The sequence below is a fragment of the Adiantum capillus-veneris genome, chromosome 25, assembly GCF_014529385.1.
Source record: "Adiantum capillus-veneris isolate H3 chromosome 25, ASM1452938v2, whole genome shotgun sequence".
In the NCBI taxonomy this organism is placed as follows: Eukaryota; Viridiplantae; Streptophyta; class Polypodiopsida; order Polypodiales; family Pteridaceae; genus Adiantum; species Adiantum capillus-veneris.
In genome coordinates this window covers 18,017,152-18,040,006 of record NC_140955.1, presented here as the reverse complement: position 1 = coordinate 18,040,006, position 22,855 = coordinate 18,017,152, and positions in this window count along the sequence as shown.

Sequence of the window (22,855 nt, the reverse complement as noted above, 5' to 3'; positions counted from 1 at the left end):
TTGAGCTCTCGCGGTAACATTGGTAGCTCTATCACGTTTTCGTCGGTGTCTTTGAACACGCCTTGGTAAATCTTTAGATCATTGGACTCCAGCAGATCTTCTTGGATCCATGTGCTTGTTGGCTTTAGAGTTCCTTCTGGTATGACGAAGGGCTCTACCTCTTCTAGGTAATCTTTTATGGTCATTCTTTTCTTCTTTGCCGGTGACTTTGCGGCTGCCATAGATCCTGTTGCACTCAGTCATCTGAAGCTAGCGTTTTTTCCATATCATCTGAGAAACTCAGTTTTATCTATCTAAATGACTTGAAAATTGAAAATAAAGCTTAAAAGGAACTTGTGAAACTGTGCATGTGCTCACAGTGCAATTCTGGCCAAAAAAATTCATTTAGACATCCTACGCGTAGGATGTCTTTTTCATCAAATTTGGGTGATACTTGACATGCTGGTAGTCCTTGGCTTGTGGAACATGGCCATGTGCTTGGATTTGGATTTGGGCATCAAAAAGTGGATTTTTGGGCTGATTCAGGCTTTAGGTCACAAAATGGGTAGAAAGTCCACAATAGGTAGCAAGTGATGTCCAAATGGGTTGAAAATTGATATATGGGCTCATTGCACCATGGTATTGGCTCCCATGATGTTACTCTTTGCACAAAAGGTCAAAAATATGTTGGAGACATCCTACGCGTAGGATGTCTATTTCATCAAAATGGCTTGGGATTTGTTTTGTGGGTAGTCCTTGGCATATGGAACATGGCCATGCTCTTGGATTTTGATTTGGACAAGAATTGATGCTTGTAAGAGCCTGTGTAGTATTCTTGGACTCAAAAAGTGTATCTTGAAGGTGTTGGGGGTCAAAAATGATTAGAATGGCTTCAAACTTGATATATGAGCTTTTGAAGATAACATCATTAGATATGGAATGGACAAACACCCTCTGTAGGCCAAATATGTCAAATAGACATCCTACGCGTAGGATGTCTACTTCATCAATTTTTGAAGGTGACCACACAGATTGGTTGGCTATGTGCTTGTGAATGTGTTGTGCAAATTTCATGGGATTTGGACAAGTTTTGGTAGGTCTATGGCCCATTATTGCCTCTATGCCCTAACTTTGCGTTTTTCATGCATATGAGGTCAATTTTGGTCCAAATGTGATGAAACTTGGTGGCTAGCATGTAAAGGTCATTCAGAAAATGTGTGTGATGAGAAATGTTGGGATATGTGCCTAGAAATGCTCTTGAGACATCCTACGCGTAGGATGTCTCCTGATGATTTTTTCATGGAATCTGTCACTAGTGCCTGCCCTTAGTCCCCCTGAGTCCCTTTTAAGCCTAATTTCAACAAAAAAGTCAAATGGATAGAAAGTAACTCCCTGTGTGGATTTCAGAGCCTCGTAGCCGTTTTCTGACTTTTGGAGTGCTTTTTGGCGATGAAATTTATTGATGTTGGTCTCCATAGCTTCCCGATCCCTTGGGGATCCTTGCCGTATGGTTTTTGTCGACTTTGGCTTCACCGGAGCTTCATTTGGTAATTTTTCGCTCTAGAAGCACCCGTGGTTGTGTTTACATGTCTTCGATGATTTGTGGTGGTCTACCACCATAGGACTTGGTTGTTGATGGTCTAGGAAAGCCGCTCGTGAAGTTTGGTGGCAAACGGACATGCGTTTTGGCCGCGAGAGCTATTTGACGCTTTGTGTGTCTGATGCCGTTTCTGAAGTTTAGTGCCGCTTCGGGTCACCTTTTGGTCATGTGGGCTACATAGACTTGTCGAGCATGTCAAGATGCTCCTACCCATGAATTTTGGTAGCATTTGGGAACCTTTCCGTCGATTTCCCAATTGGTGGCCTCTTGCAGGATTCTAGGAATTAGGGTTTTTCCCGATGGTTTTCTACTGCCTTTGGACATCCAAGACTGGTCTCCTATGCTAGGGTAAGCTGCCGATGAAGTCTCGTTGCTTTTGGGTTAGCTGTTAGGTGGCCGCTTCTACTTGTAGGTCTCTACTGCCCGCTTTGTGTGTGAACCCTACTCTAGTTTTCGCGACAAAACGACGAACATGCGCGAAAAGCTTAAGGTGGTGAGCCTACCTCTCATGTCTGACTCCCGTCGGGTAGTCGTGCGCGTCGTAGAAGCTGCTGGAAGTTCCGCTCGCTCTAGGTGGCAGAAGCTCTCTCTCAATAGTGAAAATGAGCTAAAAATGAGATGAAAATTTCTTATAATGGAGGTCCCCGAACCACTTTTCATGAAATTTGACATACGCTCCCAACTTCTTGCGAGATGTGGTTTAGGCTCAAAATTTTCTTGATTTGAACTCCATTTGCCCTATTTACCAGAAATTTGGCATTTCGGTCAAAATCTGGCCAAAACACGCTTTCCGCTCCAGTTTCATAATTGCACCCCCACTGTACCATAGGTTTTCCTACAGTCACTGATCATCCCCATATTTTTTTTTTTTCATTACGACCGTTTTTCACTTGCTTTTTGTATTTTTGAAGTTTTTTGGCCGAAAATTAGCAAAATTAAAAGGAAAATAACAAATCAAACCCAAAAAAATCCCCAAAAATCATAATAAATCAAAAACATCACCGCAAAACATTACATACACTCACATGCAATTTTTATGGCCGGATTGCTCCATTTTACCAATATTTTGCCCGAAAAATGGCTATTTCTACTAATATACACACACCTACGGGCTTGATTTGGCGTTTGGCCCCATATACCTGTAGATACATGTTGTATAAGGGCATATGTACTTGGGTTAGTTCAAAAAAATTTGCAATCAAACAACAACCCTTAAAATTAGTCGAAAATCATGTCCTTTTTTACTCTTTCTGCTATTGGTTTCGCATTTGAGAATGCCTCTCCCCCTCCTAGCCGGAGTCCTCCCGGACGACAAGGTATCGCCTCGGAGTATGTGCCATGCATAGGTTGAAAAACTTGTGCTAATGCTTGGCCGATTAATGTGGCCCTAATTTATGCATACTCGGTCAATGCATGGCAAAATTAATGTTGTGCAAGAGAAGGGTATAAGCAAGATGCTTATTGGCATTCGCCGTTGAAGTTTCCTGTTTTCTTGGCAAGTAACAGCTGTAAATCTACTACTCTCTGTTTGATTGTCTTTCTTGCAAAAGACAGTCATTTTTCCGCTACTGTTGATATGGCCGTAGTTGTCTCTTTGGAGAGGATTGGCTTGGCCGGAATGTCCGTGGACCTTATCTCTTTGGCTTTCCGTGGGTAGCTTGTTTTTGCCGTGTTTTTTAGGTTTTTTGCTACTTATTTTTTTGCCACTGTTTTGTTGCTTATTGGCATCCACATAAGTCGGTTCTTCGGTTGCAAATGCAGTTGTCTGCCTTCCAATGTTGCTTGTACTGAAGGGAGTTCCTTTTTCTTTTGTTTCGATATACAAATGCGAGTAACATTTGGGTTAATCCTGAACATTTTCTTTGGGATCCATATCTGTTTTATGCCCTTGGTTTTTGGTTGAGCTATCTGCTTCGATTGAATTCTTGCGTTGTATTGTTTTTGGTCTGCCATGTCATTTCTATCTTTCTGCATCCATACTTGTTTCCCTTGTTTTGGTAACCTAGATCTTTGCATGTAGTTAGCATGGTTTTCTTTTACCTGTTTGTTAGCCTTGGGTATCATGTTGTTCTTTGGTGGCACGCTTGCTTTTGGCTCTTTTTCCAGTGATTGCATTGCTGGCAGCAGCTGATTATTCCGGTATTGCTGAGCAAAGGCTATTACCTGTTGTTCTTGTGCATGCTGAATTTTGACTGCATTCGCATTTTAATCTATCTGCACATTGTGCTCTTTTTGCCAAGGTTGTCCTAACAACATTGGGTGTTGTGTGCTTTCATCCTCGACTACATAAAATTTGTGTGGGTAAAGATATTGGTGTACTTGTACATGCAATATAGTCCAGCCCAATGTTTTCAACGAGTGTGATGTACTACTTTCCAGCACTTGAGGAGTAGGATGAAGTTGACATGTGGACTTGAGCTATTGGTATAATCTGTAAGAGATCAAATTTGCTTGAGCTCCATAATCAAGCAATGTCATCGATTCAACTTGATTGCTATCCACTTTGACTACAAGTATTGGCTCCATTGTGTCTTCATCCAACGTCATTAGTCGAATGGCATTGATTCGCAATGGTGCTCCACCTTGTTGTTGTTGTCACAGAAGTCTTCGTTTTGCAATGCGTTCTTTTGCTTCTGCTTGAGCTTCTTCTCGTACTCTCTTTTCTCTTGCATTCGTTGTTTTCGTTGATGGATTTGTTGAAGCATATATTTCTTCAATCGACATCCACTAATCCAATTGGACATTTCTTCACCTGCTAATGTAGCAAGCTTGATAGCTCCGCTTTACGATAGATCACTAATCACAAAGGGTCCCATCCCTCGCTTTTTAAGTTTCTTGGCATGTTGCTTCAAAGTATAAACAAGTACATAATCACCTGTTTGAACTCTTTCATGCGCACATGCTTGTCAAAAAACTCTTTTTGTCTTCTCTTTTTAGCATGGATCGAAGCTATAGCTCTCAAGCGGAGTTCATCTAGCTTTTCAAGATCATCTATTCTTGAAGAGAGCTCATGCCCTATCCATTCTAAGAATTTCGCTACTCGTAGAGTTGGAATTAAAAACTCTATGGGTAATATAGCATTTAGGCCAAACACCATGTTGTACGGAGTCGTTCCTATCGATGTTTTGTAAGCTACCCTATATGCCCATAGTGTTGAGTGTAGCTGCTGATCCCAATCTGTTCTTGTCTCTGACACAATTTTAGTGAGAACCGTGCATAGTGTTTTATTTGTGGCCTCAGCTTGTCCATTTTCCTGTGGATGGTATGGAGCAGATTTCCTATGTATGACCATGAATTCCTCTAGCAGATATTCAATGACTTCATTAAGAAAATGTGTTCCACGATCACTGACAATTTCTATTGGTAAACCGTATCGTACAAAAATATTCTCATACAAAAATTGTGCAGTGGTTCGTGCATCTGCTTTTTGCGTCGCCTTGACTTCCGCCCATTTTGTGAGATAGTCCGTAGCCACAATGATATATTGGGTATGGGTGCGATATGCAGGGGGTGAAATAGGTCCCACAAAATCAATGCCCCATTTTACAAATGCCCTTGCTCCCATCATTGGCCGTAGTGGCATCTCATCTCTCTTTATCGGCGCCTTGGTTCGCTAACATGCGTCACAACGCTTTACGAACTCTTCAGCATCCATGTGCAATGTAGGCCACCATATTCCTGCGGCGGTTAAGACAATTTTTGCCGTCTTATCGCCCGAAAAATGGCCTCCACTTATTCCTCTATGTGCATGTTCTAGAATCAGCAGGTATTCACTTTCACTTGCACAAATTCTAAGTTGATTGTCCTTTCCTCGATTATAGAGTTGGTTCGCAATTAACTGAAAGTCGCGAGCCTCCAGCTCTATAGCCCTTTTCCGTGCTCTTGTTATGTTTTCAGGAAACGTCCTAGTGATTAAGAAATCAATGATATATTGACTCCATGCAGGTGCAATGTTTACCTGAAACAATGTCACGTGATCCACTGGTCGTTTGGCACTACATATAGTACAATTGGTAACATAAGAATGTGTGTCCGCATACATAGTTGGCCAATAAACCCCTAACTGTTTCAATCTCTGGTGTGTTTTCACTATTGAACAATGAAATGCACAATCCTGGACATGTGCTTCTTCAAGGTAACACTCGAATTCCTCCGGATTTATACATAATTGTAGAATTTGGTCCGATCCTAGATGATACATCCGTCCTGCAATCAACTAGAAGTTTTTTGTTTGTCGAATTGTTTGTTGTTTGGATCTGTCTTCCATTCTATCAAACCTACCTCCAAAGGAAAGAATGCTAACAATTTCCTGAGACCATTTGGGTATCATTTCAATATTGAAAAGATAAGCATCTTGTATGTCATCATCTACTCCTTCAGGAGCTTCCCCATTGTGTATCCTTGATAGATGATCCACTCGTAGATGTGTTTTACCCTTTTTGACCACCAGTGTGAAATCAAACTCTAGCGATATAATAAACCAACGTACAATTCTCCTTGTATTTCATGGTTTATTTACCGGATACAAAAGAGCTTGATGATCTGTGAAGAACACAAATTTGTTTGCGAGCAAATAATGCCAAAATTTCTTTACAACATAAATCATTCCTAATCCCTCTCTTTCGGTGGTTGTGTAGTTATTTTTCGCATTGTTTAACTGTCGGCTTGCATAACAAACTGAAAAATCCATTGTTCTGTCTCCCGGTTGAGCCAAAATACTCCCGATTGCATATGCAGAAGCATCAATGTGAACATATATGGAATATCTTTTCCCAATCTGGTGCTTTAAGTACAGGTGCTGATACAAGGTTTTCCTTCAGCTTTTGAAACGAAGTTTCACACTCCTCAGTGCAATCGAAATTGACTAACAAATGATACAGAGGTTGTGCAATGACTGCATACATATATATGAATCTTCGATAATATCCGCAGTGTCCCATGAAGGATTGCACTTGTTTCACATTAGTAGGCCTGGGTAGGTCTACTATGACTTTGACTTTGTCTAGGTCAGTGGTTATGCCATTTCTTGAGACAATGTGTCCTAAGATGTGGCCTTGCCTAACCATCAAAATACACTTTTTCGGGTTAAGACAGATTCGATATGTCCTGCATTTTTCAAATACCGTTTGCAAATGGTCAATATGTTCCTCTCGTAGAAGAGAGTGTACACAAAGTTCATCCATGTATATTTCTAAGAATATTCTCATGTATTCTTTGAATGCGTGTGTCATTAACCTTTGGAAGGTAGATGGGGCATTAGTTAAGCCAAATGGCATAACTCGATACGCATAAATTCCCCATTCTGTGGCAAACGATGTTTTGTGTTGATCCTCCCTTGCAATTGCCAGTTGGTTGTATCCTGAAAACCCGTCCAGAAAGGAATAAGCCCGTTTCCCGGCCACCCGCTCAAGTACATGTTCTGTGATTGGCAAGGGATAATTATCCCTTATGGTGGCTGCATTTACCTTTTGGAGGTTTACACACACTCGCAATTTTCCGTTCTTTTTGGGGACTACCACAATGGGTGACACCCAATCTGTATGTTCGATTTCATAGATGAATTCAGCTTCCATCAGCTTGTCAATCTCCTCTTTGATTCGTTTAGCAAATGTGTCATTATATGTATAAGGACGTTGTTTGCTAGGTTTTGCATCTGATTTCAAAGAAATTGTATGTTGGCATATCGCTGGATCAACTCCTTTGAGGTCTTTATAGGACCATGCAAACACATCTTTATACTTCTTGAGAATTTGTGTTAGTTGTTCTTCTTCTTCAGGCTCTAAATCGGTTGCTATATAGACCGGCTGAGGCTTTTCACCTAGTTCCGCGAGGTCTATCCTTTTTGCATTTTCTGGCCCATCGTAAGACTCTTTGTAGGTTCTTTCCCTGACTAGTGGTGTCATGATGATTTTTCTGTCTTGGATGGTAAATTTTCGATAGTGTGATGGTACATTCATGTTTCCCTTCTTTGACTCCCCTTTACCATCACTATCTTCTTCAGTAGTCCATATCTCACGTAAAGACCGTTTCAGTTCTTGGTATTTCTGTTTACGCTCCAGTTTGGTCCACTCTTGGTCTTTTGTTGCTCTTTTTTTTTATTTTTGAGATTTTTGTGATTTTGTTTCTGTTTTAGCTTTTCGTACTTGTTTTATTTCCTCTCGCATTCTTTCCCTTCGAACTTTTGAGAATGTTCTTGATATTTGATCTTTTACAAAATCCTCTGCTTTTACAAGCATCAAATAGTGAGTTTTACTTTTTATCCTGGGCATCAGGTTCTCTCTTGCTTTGTTTCCTGCTCTTCTTCTCCTATAACGTTCCTGGCGTCTAGGGTGCTGATTAGCAAAATCATAAAACTTGATATTCTTTGGTTTCCCCCCAGGATCACTTGAGTTGTCTGAACACTCATTATCTGCATCATTATTTACTTCTAGATGTTCAGAGGAGTTATAGAACTCTTCTTGTTCTGGTGGTTCTATCGTCTCATCTCCTCCTGGTATAATGCTTACCATGTAGTAGGGTAGCACATCATAGCCATCCTTATCGCAAAATTTTGTTGTTGGACTATCTATAATGGTACAGACATCCAATGTTGCTAGTATGTGTTCCCATTCTAGAGGTTCCAAGGCATCTTCAAGGAAAGGTTCTGGAATATACTCCTTGTCCTCAATTGCTCTTTCTAAGATGCATTCCTCTCTTCTTAAGCTTCCACAATGTGAAGCTCCGCACATCCATAGCTCTTTTTGTTGCCCTCACCATGCTGAGAGTTCCGATCCTGCTAATGTAGCTGAATCAAATTCTTCCACTGGTGTCTGGTTCACATCCTTGTAACTATGGTCTTTCAGATGTATTTTAGTTGTTGTCTTGCCATGTCTTAGGTATATGTGGTCGTAACCCCAATCTTGGACCATCTTCAATTGTCGCATGAATGGTCTTCCCGAGATGATCTCATAATTGTTCTTTTTGTCGAAATCGACTATTGCAAATGTATGCTCATACTCGATTCCGCACGAAGTGACAATCACTTTTTCTAAGAGTCCTAGAGGCTTCTCCATGAACCCATCTGCCAATTGCAATTTCATTCCGGTAGCTCTTAAAGCTTGTTTTTCCCATTTTTTCCAGATTTCCTTGGTGGCGATAGCAACTCCCGCTCCACTGTCAAGAATAGCCTTGGAAACTACTCCTTGGAATTCTACTAGTAGCGTGGTGTTTCCATCTTCTTTCTCGCAATACTCTCCAACCTTGTTTAATGGTACTGGCTTAGTATTCAGTTGAGGCCTGTCCAATTCTTTGATCCCTTCCTGAAGCTTCGAGGTGCAGGGGTATTTCCCTCCAAATTTTTCTAGGCATTTGCCTATTGTGGTCCACATGTTTGGTCGTAACCTTAGGAGTTCGGCTAATGTGATTGTGCATGCCACCGAGGTGGACAATACTCAATCAATCCTTGTGAATCCATCACTTTGTTAGAAGAAAGTCTTTGAGATGGGATTGCTCTCACTTCAGACTTGGCTTCATACTCTCCTAGGTAAGAGGGTAAAGTTTTCAGCGAGTCTGGTTGGCTGTGCCCTGAACTAATTGATCCCTAGTCTCCCCCTTGTGAATGTATATCAAAGTTCATTTGCGACCTTGCCTCAAATTCTTCAATAGGAGGCAAGATCTCATTCTTCTCTTTTCTTGTGCTATTCATGTGGTTACTCACCCTGTTAGCCTCGTTGGCGTCACGGATTTGCATCCGCAGATCATCTAGACCGTTACAGTCCTTACCCATTTCTGTCAATGTTTTAAGCTGGAACCCGTCACTTACCTCATCTGTTGTATTTGGCACTATGATAGGCTCTCCTTTAGACTCATAGGCATTCGTGAGTCTTTCCTTCGTTTCTACTTGTTCCTCTAAAGTTGGTTGGATAGGGGTTGGAGCTGGTACTTCATGCCAATTTGAAGGTTTACCCAGCGGGTCTTCCATCAATGATTGAGCTGTTTCAATCATCTTTCTACACATTTCAAACCTTTGTTTTCTATTTCAGCATATGGATAAGTCATCCATCTTTGCTCCTGGGTTTGGTTCTTTTTGAGTATGGCCTCATAAGCTTTTAGAAGTGCATCCAACTGCTCATTTACCTTGTTTGCCAGTACTGATCCTCCTGATCCTGCACTTTTGGGCTCTGCTATTTCCTTGGGTACTATGGTTGCCGTGGTGTGTGAGCTTAAGCTAGCTAGATCCTCTAACCGCTCTAATCTATCCTTTGTATGTTTTAACTCCTCAGATAGAGCTGTTTGCTCTCGTTCTTTCTTGGCTTTCATACGTGCCTTTCTAGCTTTCCAAGTGCTTCTCTGATTTTTCATTTCTGGACTTGGGGCATCGATTTTTGGCTCTTCAATTATGGGTTCGTTTGTCATTCTTTGAGCTTGGGCTCGTGTCACCGCCTGAATAGGTATGATTGTTTCATTTTCTGACCCTCCACTGGAAGGTAGTGTTTCTAGCATGTGCAAGGTGGTTTTTGCCCCTTTGCTCGGTTTTTTAGGGCAATCGGGAATCAAATGAGTAACTCCACACTTGGTGCAATATGCGTTGACTCTAATGATTTCATCATGAGGACAGTCTCTTAGCCAATGGTCTCCACCACACTTGTAGCAGGGTCCCTTGGGTTGTTGAGGTGCTCCTTGAGCTCCCCTTTGTTGGTATGCATATCTCTGTCCACCCATGCCTCCGTTGGCTATGAACAACAATGTTCGTTCATCTAAGCTATATCTTCCTTCTCCTTCTGCCTGTGCAGCTGTTGGTGGTCATGTACTTCTTATCATGCTCCATGGTTCTGGTGTCGAGGGTTCTTCCGGTGGATAATAGACAGAGTTTGCCGCATATCCATTGGGATCTTCATAATATGCATGCATAGGCACCAAGGCCTTCTCTTCTGATTCAGTTACGGTTGGTGTATATCTTATACCGACTAGTCGTAATCCTGGTAGGGGTGGTTGTTGCCCCAACACTGGTTGTGGTCTTTCTACACCTACAGGTCCTAGTAGGTTGCCTGCTTGATACCTAGGCGTTGGTGGGACTTGAGGAGAAGCTACCTGAGCTTGGGGAGCGTAAGGTCTCTCTCTCACATATCCCTTGTTATAATAACATTCCTCTGTCCCATGGTTTGTCCATTTTTGTTCAATAGCACACCACTTGGGCTGTTTAGCTTGGGGTTTGGCGTACAAGTTAATCTTTTTTAGCACTTCCTCTACAAGCTGCTCTTGGTTTACAGCTACTTCTCCTTTTGGTGCTGTCTTAGAAGACTTGCTTCCACTTTGTTGTGAAGATGAATCGTCGTCAAGGTCCTTGAACTCCCCCTCTTTGTAGACCGCACAATTGTCCACAAGGTAAAGAGCCTCCTTGGTCAACTCATTCAACGTCGTGCTCCGCTTCATATGTAAGTCCTTCTGGAGATCTGCATTCCTTAGTCCTTGGATGAATATAAGCATCAGTCTGGACTGAGTGGGCAGTTCTTCCACAGGGCAGAACTTTACATATCTTTTTAGTCTTAGGGTTGCCTTTCGTACAGATTCCCATCTTTCTATTTGAATTTATGGATTTGTGAGACGGTATTATGAGCTATCCCCCTTTGTGAGAATTCCTCGATAAACTCGTCAAACACTTCCTCCATAGACTCAAAGTCTCTACGCTCTACAAAGTCAAACCAAGTAGCAGCGTCATCCTCTAGAGTTAGTCCAAACCCTACAAATTGGGTAGGGAAGTCTAACACCTCTTCAGCTCTAAGTACGCACACGAAGGCTGCTACATGATCTCTTGGATCTCTGTTTCCTGTGTATTTCTTGTTTACCCATTTTTGCACTTGAGAAGGTCTAATTCTATGATGGTCTACAAACCTCATCATTGGATCTCCACGTCCTAATCGATATACCTCCTCTGGTCTTCTGTAGTAGGCTGGTTCCTCTCCCAGTGGTGCTCCTAAGCCATAATTTCTAACAGTTCTTGCCAGAGATGGTTCATCTCTTTGAACTTGTTCTATGGGTGGTCTTCCAGGCTCTGTTGACCCTTGAGTCTTTGGCTTACTCTCTCCTTGATACCTTGAATAGAGTGGTGGTTCTTGCAAGTCCCTTAGCCCTCGTGCGGCGTGATAACCATCTCGGTTTTGGTCTTGTTCAAATGTTCCACTCTGTCGAAGCCATGCTTGCAAAGATGGATGAGTTGCTGGTTGGTTTTGATTGTTGAATGTCTGCGGTTGGGTAGAATGTGAGGTAGCATCATACTCCTCTGAAAAGGGATTTATCGACTTGCTAGGGGTGTAGGTAGCTCTTGGCACTTCATCTGGGGCATATGTTGATGCTCCTGGAACTGTTGCCTTTTCTACCTCCTCTGGGAGAATACGTTGGTATTCTCGCCCTTATCTATCAACAAAAACTATATCCTTCCCCATAGCAGTTTCATAAGAGAATAATTAAAGAACCTTATCTTTGCTTAATTCGTTTAAGTATGGCTCTTTGCAGTGAAAGTAAGCGACTATTCCCTCACTCTCATGCTTGTAGATTCCCACGTTCTCATTATAAGTTGAAACCCTGGTTGTTTTCTTATCATACATAAAAATTGCTCCAGGTCAATCAATGTTTGGTGGCGGTTCTTGAGCTTCTGAAACCGTTTTCCCTTTCGCCACGTTATCTCCATATCTATTGTAATCTTCAGGGTTACTAACTATCAGATAGTGGTTCCCCTTTTCGTCTTGGAATCTATCTCCATCATCATAGACTCGAATTATCTCCAATCTCTGAGCCGGCCTTTCTTAAATACAAATGCACTTGCGTCCTCGATAATCAGAATAGACTAGGGCTCCCCTCGAGTTTGTTCCTTCTAAGAAGATCACAGTGAGCTTGGAATCATTCAAAGGATTTAGAGAGGTGCTTCCTCCTGGCATTGGTCCGTCGTAGGTGAAACCTCCGGGCTGTTGACTACCCATCATGAAGAAAGATTTGTCTGACGAAGTGTCAGTATCACTACCTTCCTCAATAATCGGTGCTAGTGGATCTAGCCTTGCCTTACACTCTCCTCAGTGGACACTAAGCTACCTTGGTCACCTGCCACCTTCTGGTCTCTAAAAATGTATCTTCCTGATCTTAAATTCATCAAACTTATCAATGCAATTTATCACAATTCCAACCACTCACCTGGCAAAGGATCAGTCTGTGCATAACTTCTTGCTTTACTGCTGAATATACATGTACACAAGCGTTTAATTTCGGCAATCGAATCAAAGAATTTAACTGCTAAAGGTTATCTTAGTAATGATTGGTATAATTGGAGAGTTAATCTCAACCACTACTGTATTTTATACACTACTGATGCTCTGGATTAGGTCTGCTAATCTGGAACTGTACTTCCCTTGGATATTGGTCAATTTACATGAAAAAATATGAATTCAGTCTTTGCTTCGTCAAATGGACAAACAAGGTCCAAATTCACTTCTGAAAGAAGTTCTGGAACCCTTAAGCCAAATGGAATCTCACTGTCTAAGCCCAGTCAAATTTTCTCTTCCGTAGGTCCCAGTAGACATCCTACGCATAGGATGTCTTCTGTTCTGTTTTGCCTGGATTTTTGCACTATGGATTCCCCTTGATGTGCTGTGTCCACAGCTATTTTTACTTTTTGATTCTGACACTTGTAGGTTGGTCAAATGATCAAGAATCTGTTCCAGAAGCCTAATGTCAGTTCTGATGAATTCCCAAGTCAAATCAACTCCAAATTGGACCAAATTTGCCTAGGAGGCTTATCTAAGGCTATACAACACCTTGCTATGCCCACAATCAGTATCTGGATTCAATTTCTTGCTTTAAACATCCTATGCGTAGGATGTCTTTTTCATTAGAATGGCTTCAAATTCAAAAAACAGGCTCCCCTTGAGTTGCTGAAGACATCCTACGCGTAGGATGTCTTTTTGGCCTGTTTGACCCCAGACTTGACCCACAGATTCCCCTTGATGTGCTGAGTCCAGTGGTATGCTTAGATTTTGGTTTGGATTTAAGAAGTCCCCAATTTTAGTTGTTCTTGCTTTTTTCAGTCAAAAGTGCTAAAGTCTGCTTTGAACCCAATTTTCTCACCCAAATGAGATGAAACCCCTCTCAGTCACTCAATATCTCATGCAGCTCATGCTCATGCAGTCATCCTATGGTTTTGGTCTTAAAATAATGCTTTGGCACAATTTGGGTAGGATGTCTGGCAATTTCAGTCTATCTGGCCTTATCCTGTCAAGATATGGTCAAATTTCCACTTTCCAATTGAAAATAGGGTAAAACCCACCTTCTGAACACACTGGTCAACTCAAAATCCTTAAATTCCCACCAGATTAGCTTGTAGACATCCTACGCGTAGGATGTCTTTTGGCTTAAAATTAAATTTTTTCTTGACAGAAATGCTCCTAATGCTCTGCAGCTCTATCAGAAACACTCACAGTAACTTTTGGACTTCACTTCAGCTTTCAAATACACTTTTGCATCTTTTTGCGTCTTTTACAACCTTGTGATGAATTTACCAAGCAAGTATACATGCATGAAGTGCTCTAGATCCTGAATCATGATGTCCTACTTACTCTACTCCTACTCATCATGTGAAATGGTGATGATGGTGTTTTGGTTCTCTGGAATCTGCGGACTCTCAAGCTCTCCTTTCACCGCTTCTACCATTCCAACTCCTACTCTCAAACTCAACTAATATCTAAAACTATCTTAGTCTACCTAAATCTACGTAACTCGAAGGATCTAGGCCAGACACACGCTTCCTAGACTCCCTCTAAGACCTCGAGAGTTCTCCACCCTCTGGTCCTATCTAAATGTAAAACGAGACTCTTGGCAAGCCCAAAAATCCCTATCCTCAAGGACTAGTCTCGCTCACCTACCTAAGGTTTTCGTCCCTGGCAGCGGCGCCAATGTTGGACGGATACGCCGCGACGGACATCAGCACAACGAGAACTCACCTAGCAAGATTTGTCAGCTAAGGACGAAGCTCGACCCGTAGACGCGTGGAAGCAAGCATGAGGTGTCAACCTACACTCGACCGACTCCTAACTAATTCCTACAGAGGTCTCTACCCAATGTCTAAGTCACAGCCCTCAAGAGTGCAAAAGAGGAAACTTCCTACAACGCTTTCTAGAGCCGAACATCCATCAAATAATCTCGAAACACCACAGAACTTGAAGGAGACCCTACTAATACCAATAGGTCGCTCTCCCTAAGGTCTCTGAACCAAAACCCCAACCCAAAACACCCAGTGCAAAATCACGTAGGATGTCTGGCCAAAATTTGTACGTCTTCATTTTTGAAATCTAAAGTGCTTAATGTGTAGCTCTACTCAATGTGAACACGTGGATATGCTGCAATGCAAAATCGGACAGCGTATGCTCACCGAATCACCAGATGGAGCTCGTAGATGGAGCTCGCAAAACCGGACCGTACACAGGCAATGTAGGTATCGACGCGTAGCTCTCGTCGGGAGCAACACACTGCACTTCTCCGCACTCGATTCCGACCACCGATGCACACGTAGCATCAACATGAAGCTCACACTCTCTCTCGTACAGAGTATGCTCACTCACAGACTTCAAAACTTTTTTTAAAAATGACAAAAGGGTCCTTCATTAAGGTCAAAAAGTGGTATAAATACCTTATAATTCTCAAACCCTAAAGTTCCAAATCAACCATCTACTAACTCTAACTATCAAAACTGGGATACAATCTGGAAACTTCTGTAAGCCCCAATATTTACAAGGTGAAATGTCGAGTTTTCTCAATAAATGAATAATTTAAAAAATGATAATCTGTCGAGTAGTCAGTTTCTGTAGGGTGTGTCTAGCTTCTAACAAACTCTCATCAAAGATTATGAGTTGTAAATATCTATATATTTCCAGCACAACATCTAGTTTTTTCGTGTTCAAGCTAGGATTTGATGTTGTTATCAAAGGTACGTGAAGGGCAAAGTGTATTGTATTGCCTCCAATGTTTAAATATACTTTTCTATATATGCCATTAGTAGTGCCTTTGGATAATCCAGATGTGGTGGGAATCTATGGTTGTATAGTCATAGCAATCCTTCTACTAGCAACATCAAGGTGAACGTTTCCTCCCTTCTATGAGGAAAAGGTTGATTTGTGTTGTTAAATCAATGCGCTTTCCCATATCATCAAATATATGTCTTTGTTGTTGGTTCATTTTTGGTCTTTTGGTAGGTGTATGTATGCTCCCTATGTCCTCGGTGGTCTGATGATAGCCCTGGCTCGGATGAGGAGCAGGGAATGTCTGTATTGTTCTATTTTATTAATATCAACACACTCACATCTGTGAGTTTTGCAAAATAAAAAAAATAAAAAAAATCATTGTATGGTACTCTTCATTGCTCATATCAACATATTGAAAATGTTGAAGTTGAAGTGACTTCTTAGGGTGTGTCATAAAATCTAATATCTAACTAACCCAAATGATTTTCTTATATTAATTTTATCATTTAATGTGGGAGAATAAACGAGAACAAGAGTTAGAATATAGACATTTGCTTTTAGATTTATCTCAGTACGGGACCAAAGGCAATGGGTCCAAATGTGAGATGGTCTAGCAAAGAGCAATGCCAGCTAATGGAGCTTAAAAGACGTTAGGGTTAGCTTCATCAAATACCTCCAAAGGTTAATGTTAAAAGTCCTTAGACCTAGGACCTTAGGCAAGCTAGGGCTAATATTGAGGTGGGTATCCGGCCCAACCTTGACATGCTTGTCGTGCTTGCTGACTAAGGTGCTTGAGGTGCTTGTCATGCTTGATGATTAAGGTGCTTAAGGTACTTGGGTTCCAAGGTGCTTGAGGGGATTGAAGTCAAAGTAAGCCTACAAAGGAGGGGGCGAGCCATGCAAGTAGGCATGAGAGAGAATGACCTTTCTCTTGTAGCATGCCGAAGTAAGTGAGTTCCACCACCATAGGATTTGCATTAGAGGACCTTTGTCGCTCTTGCTATGCATCCTCATACTGTGAAATCCACTTTTGCATCACTGGATTGTGAAGCATGCAAAATCGATTGATTTTAGCCTCTAGATCTTCCGTCATTTTCTTTTCAACACTGAGATTTCACATGCCAGATATGCGCTCATCATCTATGATTCACCATAGCATGTCTCGGGAACGATCAAATCCGTCTAGCCACTCTCCAATGTAAACTAGGGACTCTAATACCATTCAACCCTTTGCCATGCTACCCTCCGGACGTGCCTTGTGACGCACATATCCCTTGAGCGTTTTCATGAAACGTTCTAAAAAGAACATCCATCTGGAATTCACTATGCCTGGTATTTCCACTTCATCAATTATGTGAACAAGAAGATGCACTTGAATGGTTAGCATGGTAGTAGGAAAGTGTTTCTCAAACATGCATACAACCTCCATAGCGTTTAGTTTGGTGGATGATATGGAACCTACATGGATCTTCTTTTGGGAGATCCATGGCACCAACTTTGCAAGTTTGTAGATTGTGGTACGAACGTCAGGAGACAAACAATTCTCAATGGCCATCGGTAAAATAAACTGCAAAACACATCTAGCAATGGTATTAAAGTCCACACACGGATATTCTACACAATTCCCACTATAATATATTCCACTTCAGACATACCTGACACATTTTATGCCAGTCATGTGACTTGAAACCAGGAAACTTCTCTTCTTTAGTGAAACATGTTCAAAGCCCGTGCATTACACCAGTGGGCATCCGCATGGATCGAATGATCTCTTTTACTTTTCTTTCTTAGGCTTCTGTCAAAATCCATGGTGCTTTAGGGAGTTTTATCAATCCATCGGGTGCTGATTGTGGATAGTATTACTCCATACAATCCGCATTTCTAAGGTCAATTCTGGTTCCAAAGTATCTTTCTTGCCGATGAGATGGTCCCACAGCAGATTACCCACATTCTTGAATATGTGCATTGGATCGATCAAGTGATTGATCATGAGACTGGGCCAGTATGGTAACTCATACCGTAGAGAGAGTCTCTTCATCCCTGAGGGCAAAGAGCCTAGGCCAATATGGTAACTCGTACCATAGAGATAGTCTCTTCATCCCTGGGGCCAAACCGTCATCACACATCTCCTTTTGCTCTAACCATGCTCGAGCAGATATCCTCGGTGGCTCTCTTTCCAAAAAACCATCACGTAACTCGTGATTCTCTAGAAGATGCGCTTGATGACCTTTGTAGATTTGATTCTTCAGTGAGGGCGTCCGATGTGCCATTAGGAAAAGTTTGGACTAAAAAATGGGCCTTGTAAGAAATTCCAAATCAGCTTAGAGAGAGATAATAAAAAATCCCTAATTTCATTTTTTATATTCACTTTCAAAAAAACTCAGATATCAGATTTGGGGGGTACGTTTATTAAAACTCTCAAAAAGTGTTCAGACAATGATAACATACGATGGCTCCGAATTGAACGCCGATTGTCTCAATCTTTTGGATTTTTCAAAACTAAGATTTGGCACTCAACGAGGTGCATTGAATGTTATTCTTCTTCTCACTTTCGCGTCTCTCTTGCTTTTCGCCTGCGCGCAGTCTCCTCCCTTGAGCTCTCTTCCATTTGCTCCACTCTTGCGCTCTCCTCTGTTTTAAGCTTTCTCATTCACCAAGTCATCTCAATGTCATTATCATCTTCACAGAGAACTCAGACGAGGAGTCAAAACGATGTGTATCATATGCATATCGAACTGTCTAGAGAATAAGCAAGGCATCCTTTCCGAAGCTTCAAAAGAGAACTTTAGATTTCAAGGTAAAAAAATCGTCGATCTTTGGGTGGAAGGCTGGATATATCCTAAGCATCCTATCACCAACTCAACTCCACCGTTCAGAAACATAACGTCATTGCTGAACTCTGTAGGAGACGGTTATTCTGGTTTATATGGCTACACCAAGCATTTGGCGGCCAAAAGTGATATTCTTAAGCTTGAGAGAGACCTTGCACACAAAGAAAACTTTTGCTTGAAGCAAACTGTGACAGAGTGCGCTCAACAACTGAAAGGCAAGGACGAAAGCATCACGCAGCTCACGCAGGATCTCAAAGAAAAAAATACTGTCTTGGGTCCTCGGTTAAGAGAACGACGCTTACGAGACATTGAACAACTGAAGGTTGGTTCTGGGGGTTTGAAGAAGAGGGTTAAAGCAATCAAGTAAGATTATCATTCAAGCAGGTTTAATTCATCTTTACATTTGTAGTTTTATATCTTACTTTTCATATTTATGCTTAGATTGTTGTTACATCCTCAGTCAAATATTGACAGCAACACACCAACTTCTTCAATTCCTTATGGTCTCATACTAAAACGCAAAGATGTCGCCGGACTTTTGGACGATAAGCAGGGATTTTAATTACGCGATGACGCATTTTGTTAAATGTTAATTATTGTTGTTATTATCACTATTTTTTTCATGTTAATAACATATCTAATGTCATGACTTACGAAAACCGGTAGAAAACGTAGAACCAGCGGGGCAACCACAAACCCCGGCAGGCCCGACGAGCATATTATGAATCCCGGCGGGCCCGGCGGGCAAAGCAAGAATCCCACCGGCCCCGTCATGTACCCCCTCCATATTTGGCGGCTCTATATAACCCTGTAGTCGACATCACATCACATCACCGCTTCCTCTAAATTTGGTCATCCTTTAAAATTTAGAAGAAAAACTAAAGGTAAAAGAATGAATAGTCTTTAAAAAAAATTAAAACTTAATGAAACTCTGATCATGGATCATTAGTTCTTTTTTGGACTGAACTGATTTTTGAAAGGAGGTAGAAAGGTGAATCTTTGGGTCGGTATCTCTACATTTGGGATGGACTGATCTCATGTTTGGTTCACCGTTATATTTGCTAAATTGATTGCTATATTGATTAGAACTTCTATCATGGGTCATTAGTTCTTTTTTGGACTGAACTGATTCTTGAAAAGAGATAGAAAGGTGAATCTTTGGGTTGATATCTCTACTTTTGGGATGGACTGATCACATGTTTGATTCACCATTGTATTTTCTTGCTATTCCGATTAGAGCTCCAATCATGGGTCATTAGTTCTTTTTTGGACTGGACTGATTCATGAAAGGAGGTAGGAAGGTGAATCTTTGGGTCGATATCTCTACTTTTGGGATGGAATGATCACATGTTTGATTCACCGCTGTATTTGCTTGCTATTTCGATTAGAGCTCCAATCATGGGTCATTAGTTCTTTTTTGGACTGGACTGATTCATGAAAGGGGTAGGAAGGTGAATATTTGGGTCGATATCTCTACTTTTGGGATGGACTGATCACATATTTGATTCACCGTTGTATTTGCTTGCTCATGTTTGAGTAGATTGAGGTTATTTCTTTCAGGATTCACTACTACGCTTGTGTGTGATATTGATTATAACACTAATGTTTGGTTTGAATAATACTTGAAAGAAGAGATAGCATACTGAGCTATGTTTATTGGTATTGCAGGCATCCAATAAGTATGTCTTCCACCGGGAATGCCAGCGGTGGTGTTGGTGTCCCAAGCCTGTCTTCCTTGAGGAGACCTCCTACCTCGATGCCAGGTCCTGCTTTGCAGGGCACCACTTCGCAGGGCAAGCGAAAGGCAGGTGGAAAAAGTCCAAGACCCGAGTGGAATTTTGCCACAAATTTAAATAAGTATCAAGATTGGAAATGTAACTTTTGTGGCGAAGAGAAATCTGGAGGAGCACCAAGAATAAGGGATCATTTGCTAGGTGGCAATACCAGAATTCAAGGAGGAAAGTGCAAGGGCTTAGGTGCAGAAGAAGCAGCTATGCGCTTAAAAGCTTTAATTGGTAAGCTAATTTCCACGAGCAAAAGATCAAAACTCTCTACTTTCAACCATCACACCCCCGTATCGATAAGATCAAACCAGTATGAGGGATCATTGGGTGTAACGCCCACCAATGGAAGCACTCAAAGTAGGGAACCAACTTCTCATATCGATGGAAGTACTCCTCCAAACCATGGATCTCCTGACTTTCAGGTAGGTTCGTCAAAAAGTAGACAGGTTAGCTTACAGATGAGCTTCAAAACACTTGCCTTAGAAGAAGCACAACTTGCACTAGCTAAAGCCGTCTATTTCACTGGGGGATCATTGGCCATTGTCACCCGTGATGCATGGAAGTCAGCTTGGAAACGCATTGGGGAGTATGGTGCTGGATTTACCCCTCCAACATATCACCATATGAGAAACCAATTGTTGGATAAATGTTACACAAGCACACAACAGGATATTCAAAGGGTAATATTAAATGCAACAGAACAATCTGGATACACCATAGTTAGTGATGGTTGGTCCAACATTCAAAGGCGGCCATTGATCAACATCATGCTTGTATGTCCTCGTGGTGAATGTTTTATCAAAGCTGTGGATAGCTCTGGTCAAATAAAGTCTGGCAGTTTTATAGCTGACATCATTGGCGACGCAGTTGAGGAACTTGGAAAAGAAAATGTTGTCCAAGTAATCATGGGCAATGCCAAAAATTGCAGGGCTGCAGGTAGAATACTTGAAAGTCGCTTCTCTCACCTATATAGTGTTGGTTGCAGTACACACAGCTTGAACTTGGTATTGCAAGATTGGTACAAGAGGGAGGACACAGAGTGGTTCAAATGGATAGTAGACAATGCTCGCTTAATAGTCAAGTTTGTTTTGAAGCGTCAGAGGGTTCTTGACATGTACCGTCAGAGGATGTCTACTGTGTTAAAACTGCCGTGCGAAACTAGATTTTGCACCAACTACTATACGGTAGAATCACTAATAAAAAATAAGAATGCTGTGATGGAGACATTTGTTTGTGCCACTTTTTCATAATGGGAGGCTGGTCAAAGGGAGAAGATAAAAAGCAAAATAGGAGTGATCAGAGATCTACTAGCTGATCGCCACTTCTGGGATGATGTGGTGGATGTGCACAATGTCATGATGCCCATTATGCTCGCATTACGCCAACTGGATTCTGCCTTGCCTAACATAGGTAAGGTGTGGATGGCTTGGTGGACTGTTCAAGAAAGCCTTGCAAATCCAGAGGAGCGCCAGGAGCCAATTGTGAAGCCTTGGAAGACACCATTCACTCAAAAGAGGAGAGAAATTTTGAGAAAGTATGTGCATGGTCGATGGGTTGGAGCACATAGTCCACTACACAGCGTAGCTTTCTTATTGGATCCAGAGTATTGGGCAATGGAAATAGACAAACTTGATGAGGAGGTGCTGGAAGACTTTTATGATGTGATAGGCAGGTTTTATGATGATCCTGATGAGCATGCATCAGCTGTTACTGATCTTACGAAGTTTAAACTCAAAGAGGGTAAGTTTGGTACAGAATTTGTGCAGAAACTTTCCACGGAGCCACCAGCGTGGAAGTGGTGGATGATGAATGGTGGTAGTGCACCCACCCTTAAACGCCTAGCTGTTAGAATCCTAGCCCAATGTGCATCCAATTCAAGTTCTGAGAGAAACTGGAGTACATATAAATATGTACATTCCACCATCAGAAACCGCCTTCTAAATTCAAGAGCTGAAAAATTGGTGTATATGTACTGCAACCATCGGCTATTGGCAAGAGTGCAAGCTGAGAACTACAAAGAGGAGATGCCGCGCTGGACTTATGATGTAACCAATGATGAGGTGGATGAAGATAGTGAGCTGCAAGGGGAATCTCATGAAGTAGAAACTACATGTACTTTAGAAGAGACTGAAGAGAATTTGGAAATTGAACCAACTTTGATCCGTCGCAGCAAGCGATGGTGGTTTAATTAATAGATTATCGAATCCATTGAGTGACTTCTGCTTAAGTTCAGAAACTGTTTATCTTATAATCTTTTTTTAATATTTAGTTTAAGGTTTAGACATTTGCTTAATAATAAACGAAGCCCTTAAAAACCTTTACAAGGCCACAAATCACTATTAAAGCTTCATAATATACAAAGCCCTAACAAATCGTTGCATTATCACATATCATAATTGAAGCTGAAGAGAAGACAATTCACAATTCACTAATAAATTCTCGCAAGACAACGAGTCAATGTTATCAAATGTTACGAAAACTATCCAAGTGATAGTGAAATATTTGTGAGAATATCTTCATTCTCCTGTTCACGCTAACATTTAAGCTTATTATAGTCTTCGGACATTTTAAACATTGCATATAGCTTTTTGGATATCTCAAACTCACATATAGCACAATGAAAGTTATTCATCATGCTTTGCATCAAGCATGATATATGATACATATGTCCGCATGGCA